At 46.6% G+C, this 8713-nt stretch overlaps 1 pseudogene; it reads left to right on the top strand.

The window, feature by feature from the left end:
* The first annotated feature begins 496 nt into the window (after window positions 1-496).
* On the top strand, window positions 497-614 carry LOC136638257 (5S ribosomal RNA; annotated as a pseudogene).
* The last annotated feature ends 8099 nt before the right edge of the window (window positions 615-8713 follow it).

The raw sequence follows: 8713 nt of genomic DNA on the forward strand, positions 1-8713 counted from the left end.
AGCCATTTGCACATTTAATTTCATTCAGGTTTGTCTTCCCCTTCACTTTTGTTTTCCATGGATTTCTGCGGGAGACTCGCCGAGTTTTCTAATGACTGCTTTCCTATCTCCATCCACATGGTGTGAAATATTTAGGCCAGTGGTCTCCAAAGTGGAGACTGCTGCGTGCTTTCCCAGGGGAAAACTGTTCACATGGGGAGGGCTTTAGAAGGGCACCAGATCTGGCCCACGGGCTGGAGTCTGGAAGGTCCTGGTTTAGGTATACAACTCAATCAAGTCTTTATTCTGAAAATAAAATATTTTGGATGAACATTGTTATAAAAGTTAGTATCCCAATGAGAAATAAGGAAAACCCAAGGTGTACAACTGTTACCCATCAGGATGCCCACTGGACCAGATCGGTCTAGCCCAGGGGTGAGCGGAGGGTGAAGGAGGTAAAGTTGATCAAGGTATATGTCAATCTTATTTGCAAGTGGCAAAGTTTGCAAGTGGCAAAGTCAGGGGGTAGATACCCTGCACATGCCCGATCTCATCTGATCTCGGAAGCTAAGCAGGGTCAGGCCTGGTTAGTACTTGGATGGGAGACTGCCTGGGAATACCGGGTGCTGTAGGCTTATACCATAGTCTTTCGAGACTGAAGGTTGCCAACCATCTCTCCAAGGTGTACAAGGGGATCTGTTAATGTCTTTTTCTTGGCACATTAATGAGTTTGGTGCAATTGTCCAAATTTGTTTGTAGCAACCAAACACACACACATTGCTTGCAGCAATTTCCATAATGAGGCAATACAGTGTTTAGCAGCTGTCAATCAACAACTGATGGGATTCAATTTCCAAGGCATCTTCCAGAATAAATATCTGAGATAAACCAAAAATGCCACTTTTGAAGGGATGGTGAAATTGACCGTGTCCTTTCAAGCGCACAAGGGTTAAACACGACTGACATGGTCATTTAAAAGCAGAACCAAACCTTGTTTAACATCTTCCCATAGGAGTAGCCAGGACCATTCTTCCTTGACATCTCAGGCTCATTGAGGTGTATTTTAGTTTTTAAATATTCATTTGCTGTTCTCACATTTGTGTGTCCCATACATCTGTGTACCGCGTAAGGTCACCAGGTATGGTTCTGCATGCATGGAATGTAAGAGGGCCACCTCACAACACTGCATCCCCTAGGGCAGTGGTTCACAAACTGGTGGGTCGCGACCCACCAGTTTGTGTAAAGGTTCTCCCATCCCTTTAAGGGCGGAGGAAGGGGAGAGGCAGCAAGTGATCCCCAGGATCACGTCACCAAGGGGTTGTGAAAGGGGTGCTTTCCACTTACTTGTTAGGGCTGCAGCAGGCTCCAGGAGGTGCAGGGAGCCCTGCGAAGCCCTCCAGAGGACTCCCCAAGACTTGGAATCTTCAAATGTAGCGATCGCAAAGCATCTCCTGCAAACAGGAGGTGCTCTGCGATATCTCCATTTGAAGAGGTCTGTGCAGGGCTCGCCGCACCTCCTGGAACCTGCTTCAGCCCTAACTACTGCTGCAGTCATGCTGTGGCCAGGGCTAGAGATTTTTTTTTTTTTCTGTTCCGAGGAAGAAGCCACAAGATGGAACATTTGGTATGCATATATAACCTGTGTAAGAGTTTCAGTTGCTTCTGTGAGCACAAACAGAGGACAGAATTTAGGAAATTCTGGCACAATCCTAACCCCTTATGTCAGTGCTTTCCAGCACTGGCATAGCGGTGCCAATGGGACGTGTGCTGCATCCTGCAGTTGGGTGGCACTCACGGAGGCCTCCTCAAAGTAAGGGAATGTTTGTTCCCTTCCCTCAGAGCTGCATTGCCCGTATGCGTTGCTGGAAAGCACTGACATAAGGGGTTAAGACTGCGCCCTTAGTTTTCTTGTTTTAATCAGTATGTGGCCTGTATGTATTCTTCAAACTGTCTTTAAATGCCTGTCCATTTGAATGCAACTATATTTTATTATTTAAAATAAATCCAATATATATTTACAAGCTGTGCCTGATTAAGTACAAAGGAATTTGAGTTCACCTGGTCCAGTCTAGCTGCTAAACCTGCAACCGAAGTGAGTTGGGTTGTTTTACCAGCATCTTGAGACCTGGGTCCCCTTGAACTTGGAAGGGGGAGGACAGGGGCTGCAAGAACTGGGGTAAGCCCATTAATAACAATAACAATAATAACAATAATAACAATAATAACAATAATAACAATAACAATAACAATAACAATAACAATAACAATAACAATAACAATAATAATAATAATAATAATAATAATAATAATAATAATAATAATAATAATAATAATAATAATAATAATAATAATAATACAGGTATTTATATACCGCCTTTCTTGGTCGTCAGATTTCTCCTCAGACTTTATTCAAGGCGGTTTACAAAGGCAGGCTGTTCTAAATCCCCGTAGGGATTTTTACAATTGAAAGGTTCTATCTTTCAAGAACCACAACATTTCAGATGGATCTTTCTGATCTGGTATCACATTCTGGCTCCAGTTTCCTCCCACACAAGCTGACAAGCAGCTCCTTCATCTCTCACATGGAGGAGGGCAGCCAAGACGCTTCTTCGCTCACACCAAAGAGCAGGTGGAATAACTCGGCTCGGCTTCTCAGCTGCTTCAAGGTCTCGCCATTCATGGTGCCGGTGGCCTCGAACTGGCGACCTGCAGATGTTATCTTCAGGCAAATGGAGGCTCTACCCTCTAGACCAGACCTCCTGCCCATAAGCCTTCAGTTGCCCTGAAGCTGAAGAGTCTGGGTGTTAACCAGGGTGGTGGTGGCATACTTGGCCCTAAGGAGACCCAGACCCACCTGTAAGCACTTTGCTTGGGTTGATCGGTTGGATCTGAGTGAGAAAACTTGTCCTCAGCTATTTGTTTTATTTGGCTCCACAGTCAGGGAATTAGAGGACAGGTCCTCTCAGGGATTGAGAACTGGTTGAAGGCCAGGAAACAGAGAGTGGGTGTCAATGGGCAATTTTCACAGTGGAGAGAAGTGAAAAGCGGTGTGCCCCAAGGATCTGTCCTGGGACCAGTGCTTTTTAACCTCTTCATAAATGACCTGGAGACAGGGTTGAGCAGTGAGGTTGCAAAGTTAGCAGACGACACCAAACTTTTCCGAGTGGTGAAGACCAGAAGTGATTGTGAGGAGCTCCAGAAAGTTCTCTCCAGACTGGCAGAATGGGCAGCAAAATGGCAGATGCGCTTCAATGTCAGTAAGTGTAAAGTCATGCACATTGGGGCAAAAAATCAAAACTTTAGATATAGGCTGATGGGTTCTGAGCTGTCTGTGACAGATCAGGAGAGAGATCTTGGGGTGGTGGTGGGCAGATCGATGAAAGTGTCGACCCAATGTGCGGTGGCAGTGAAGAAGGCCAATTCTATGCTTGGGATCATTAGGAAGGGTATTGAGAACAAAATGGCTAATATTATAATGCCGTTGTACAAATCTATGGTAAGGCCACACCTGGAATATTGTGTCCAGTTCTGGTCGCCGCATCTCAAAAAAGACATAGTGGAAATGGAAAAGGTGCAAAAGAGAGCAACTAAGATGATTACTGGGCTGGGGCACCTTCCTTATGAAGAAAGGTTATGGCGTTTGGGCCTCTTCAGCCTAGAAAAGAGACGCCTTAGGGGGGACATGATTGAGACATACAAAATTATGCAGGGGATGGACAGAGTGGATAGGGAGATGCTCTTTACACTCTCACATAACACCAGAACCAGGGGACATCCACTAAAATTGAGTGTTGGGAGAGTTGGAACAGACGAGAAAATATTTCTTTACTCAGCGTGAGGTTGGTCTGTGGAACTCCTTGCCACAGGATGTGGTGATGGTGTCTGGCCTGGACGCCTTTAAATGGGGATTGGACAAGTTTCTGGAGGAAAAATCCATTACAGGGTACAAGCCATGATGTGTATGCGCAACCTCCTGATTTTAGAAATGGGTTATGTCAGAATGCCAGATGCAAGGGAAGGCACCAGGATGAGGTCTCTTGTTATCTGGTGTGCTCCCTGGGGCATTTGGTGGCCGCTGTGAGATACAGGAAGCTGGACTAGATGGGCCTTTGGCCTGATTCAGTGGGGCTGTTCTTATGTTCTTAACTACAATTCCCAGGAAGCCTTGCAGGTCTCTTGTTGTCTGGTGTGCTCCCTGGGGCATTTGGTGGGCCGCTGTGAGATACAGGAAGCTGGACTAGTTGGGCCTGTGGCCTGAGCCAGTGGGGCTGTTCTTATGTTCTTAACTACAATTCCCAGGAAGCCTTGCAGGTCTCTTGTTATCTGGTGTGCTCCCTGGGGCATTTGGTGGGCCGCTGTGAGATACAGGAAGCTGGACTAGATGGGCCTATGGCCTGATCCAGTGGGGCTGTTCTTATGGCTAAGATCAGTAGTCCTGACTCCTTGGCTAGTGTTGAACCATTGCTAAGAAACCAATTGGAAGCTGCACATCTGAGCTACTGGAGAGATTGTGGGCCTGGGGTGTGCCAGAAATGGATCCGTCTGGGTTAGTCTTGTAGGTAGAAGCCCCCTGTCTGTGACGTCGGGGAGACTGTCTAGGCCAGCACCTCCTTACTTCTCTATATACTTTCTGCCTACCAGTACCAAGACTTTTCAAATTAGAAAATTGGGGGGGAGGGGAAGAAGAACAAGAAAGTGTATAGTACCTAGAAGAAGAGGGAAATGAGAATAAAGATGGAATACTAGTGCACGGGGGGGGGGAATCAGTGGGTGGGTGGGCAGCAGTTGTGTTGCCAGGCCCAGTGGCTTCCAGAATCAGGTGACATGGAGCAGCATGGCACCCTCCAGGGCTTTTTTTGTAATAGAATGCACTGGAATGGCGTTCCGGCATCTTTTTTTCCCCTTTCACTGAGGGAGGGATTTGAACCTCTGACCTCGTGCTCCACCTTTTTTTTTTTTTTTTTTTTGGCACCCCCCGGCTCTGACCTTGTGCCCCACCTTCTTTTTTAAGCTGCGGGCTAGGGAGGGATTTGAACCTCCGACCTCGTGCTCCACAGCCCAGCACTCTCTCCATTGGGCTATAGGAAAGCCTGTAGTCAAAGTGCTCAGAACTAATATATAAGGTCTTGAGCCCAGCAGGTGGCCATCAGCACCTCAAGTATGAGTTCCAAACACTTTGAGTCTAAGAGTTCCTATGGCTCAAGGGTTAAAGTGCTGGTCTGTGGAGCCAGAGGCTAGGGGTTCAAATCCCTATGAAGAATAATTTTTTTTTTTTTTTTCAGAAGGGGAGGTGCTCCATGGCTGCAAAATATAAAGGTTGGTTGCCAGTTGCCAAAAGGAGGTCCAGTTGAGGCTGCAAAACTCCTCAAAGTTCAGTTTATAAATAAATAAATAAATAAATAAATAAATAAATAAATAAAAGTTTAACAAGTTATGAGTTCCTGTACCTTTTTTTTTTTTTTTTTTTTGCAAAAAAAGCACTTGCACCCTCCATGCCTGTACTGTCACACCCCTCCCCAGCGCATGTACGGTCTTCGTCTCTGAAAATGTCTCCAATTGGAGCTGCACAAAGATGAAGTGTGGGCTCAAGGGCCAATTTTGTGGCATTTGTTGCCTGAGCAAGGTAAACATGGTCCGTCCGTCCCCCCCAAGCAGAGATAGCAGAAAACCACCACTCTGCTTTGGGGCAGGCAATGTTGCCCCCCAGCCCTACCTCAGTTCTGCCACTGATGGGCAGTGAAATTTATGGGGGTGGGCAGAGGACTTTGGCACCATCTGGGTGATGGATAGGCTGGCGCTGCCCTTTTCTGCTTGTCCGTCAGTATTATGATCATTGTGTCTTGTTCTCTTCCTGTTCCATGCTTCCCTTTGAGGTCTGTGGGTTACATCCAAAGAAATTTAGTTATGTAGAAGCACCACTGAAGTCTATGGAAGAAGGATACATGGGCTTGCTTGAGCAAGTTGTCACTCAGTCTCTGCTTTGTCCCCTGAAAATGGGTAAATACTTTCTAAAGCTCCGTCCCTTGATCATACAATGGAGAGTTGTCACTCGACTGGCACTCAGCTATTTTCTTCAGTTTTCTGAGGCTGCGTTGTCGGCAATTTCTTATTTCCTGACTGTGGCACAGTTGTAATTTGAATTGCTTCATGGGGATCTGTTGTGTTTAAATGGTATTACTGAACAGTAGGGAGCTAATAAGAACATCTAAGGACCACTGAGCCGGGACCAGTAGGAACACACAGGAGGAGAATGGGAAATCAGCTTTGGTGCTGGGCTCAGCTTCTGGGACTGGATCTGGGCCTGACGGGCACCATCACTGACCCCATCTCCAGATGCCAGAATGTTTTATTTCAGAAGCTGGCAATTCCAGCTGCTGAAACTGGACATTGGTCCATTTTCACTTTGTTTTGCTTTTTGATATCTCAGACGTTATGCCTGACACTCAAAACATATTTGTTCCTGCAATTCTATGAGCAGAACCTTAACCGACTCCCCTGGCACCAGAGATGCCATGCTGTCGCTTCTCCCTGAAGGTGGGGGTGCTTGTTGTGGCTACTTCACGTGCCCTATGTCTTCGTCATGGAGGCTGAAAGCCTCCAGAGGCACAAGGCAGTCTGCTTGAGGCACAAGGCAGTCACTTTTGGGTTCCCCAGAGGAGGAGGCGCCGACAGCAGGCCTCTCCAAAGGAGGAGTGTGTAAAGCCACCAGCACCTCCTCCATAACCAGGCCTGAATCTGTGGACAATCATGCACCCCTGCTTGGTGGAACGCCCAGGGCAGGTGCCCCTTAGGCTTTGTCCTTGTTACGACTCTGTCTATGGGTTCCTGAAATGTCACACAATTGTGAAAGATAGAAGTGTACACCACAGTAAAATATTCACAGGTGATGCATGCGTTAAATTATAAATATCCTTGTGTTTTGGACCGTGCTGTCATGCTTTGCCTTTCTAGCAGGGATGTGAAGTGGGTGGGGAGGCAGGTGAGGCAGAGCCTCCCCATCAGAGCCCTTTGGAAAGCACCACTGCTGTGTGAGGTGTGCAAGCATACACAACCCAGTATGCACAATGGTTAATGGTTGGCAACCTTCAGTCTCGAAAGACTATGGTAGAAGCCTACAGCACCCGGTATTCCCAGGCGGTCTCCCATCCAAGTACTAACCAGGCCTGACCCTGCTTAGCTTCCCAGATCAGACAAGATCAGGCATGGAAAGACTATGGTATAAGCCTACAGCACCCGGTATTCCCAGGCGGTCTCCCATCCAAGTACTAACCAGGCCTGACCCTGCTTAGCTTCCGAGATCAGACGAGATGGGGCATGTGCAGTATGCACAGCATATGGGTTATGAGTGCATGTGCTGCACATAGTGGTGGCGCTTTTTGAAGGGACTCCAGTGGGGAGGCTCTGCCTCACCTGCCTCCCCACCCACCACAAGTCCCTGTTTTCAAGCAGCCTCAGATTGCTCAAAAGGTGTAAAGTTGACACAGAACTAGCAAACAGAGCTGTATAACTTTATATTTATACCAGCGGAGCAATTCTATTCCCAGAATTGGAAAAAATTAAATGAATGTCATAAATAAAACTTACTAGACAGTCAAAGTTAATGATGTTACATTCAAACGTCCTCGCAATGCTGATTGTTTAAATATAGTTATAACAAGATCTGGGAAATTTGCCAAACATTAGTAATTCTCCAAAAGCCATAACCAAATTCAATTGCATGTTTAATAAAAGATACAGTGCATTCCTTCTGCTGTATAATATATTGATTTTAGAAGAGTCTCAGTCTTGCAGCTTTTATCTCATTCAATGAATCTCACTGAAATCAATCACTCATCCTTTCATAAGCAAATGCAGTGCTACATAAAAGGCCTGTGCTGAATCATCTTGAGGAGGGGGACACGGTTCTTCTGCACTCATCTCAACCCTTCATTCTGCCCTCTCTTTGTGCTCACAGAGAAGCAACAGAAACTCTTGACACAGGTTACAAATGTATACCAAATGTTCCATCCCGTGGTTGCAGCCAGGGCTAAAGGCTGTTTTTGTGTTCCAAGGAGAAGCAAGTTTCCAAGGAGTGTTCCAAGGAGAAGCAACCAAGGGTGTCATAAAATAGCTTTATTTGTCTACAATCTAAGAGCACCAACTCATAGGCAGTGGCGTACCTTGAGGGGGTACAAAGCACTAAGTTCAGGCAGTGGGAGCACCACTCAGAATTATGCAGGGGATGGACAGAGTGCATAGGGAGATGCTCTTTACACTCTCACATAACACCAGAACCAGGGGACAGCCACTAAAATTGAGTGTTGGGAGGGTTAGGACAGACAAAATATTTCTTTACTCAGCGTGTGGTTGGTCTGTGGAACTCCTTGCCACAGGATGTGGTGATGGCGTCTGGTCTAGACGTCTTTAAAAGGGGATTGGACAGGTTTCTGGAGGAAAAATCCATTACGGGGTACAAGCCATGATGTGTATGCGCAACCTCCTGATTTTAAAAATGGGCTATGTATCAGAGTGCCAAATGCAAGGGAGGGCACTGGGATGAGGTCTCTTGTTATCTGGTGTGCTCCCTGGGGCATTTGGTGGGCCGCTGTGAGATACAGGAAGCTGGACTAGATGGGCCTGTGGCCTGATCCAGTGGGGCTGTTCTTATGTTCTTAAACTACAATTCCCAGGAGGCCTTGCAAGTCTTCTTGTTGTCTGGTGTGCTCCCTGGGGCATTTGGTGGGCCGCTGTGAGA

The sequence above is a fragment of the Tiliqua scincoides genome, chromosome 1, assembly GCF_035046505.1.
Source record: "Tiliqua scincoides isolate rTilSci1 chromosome 1, rTilSci1.hap2, whole genome shotgun sequence".
Lineage (NCBI taxonomy): Eukaryota > Metazoa > Chordata > Lepidosauria > Squamata > Scincidae > Tiliqua > Tiliqua scincoides.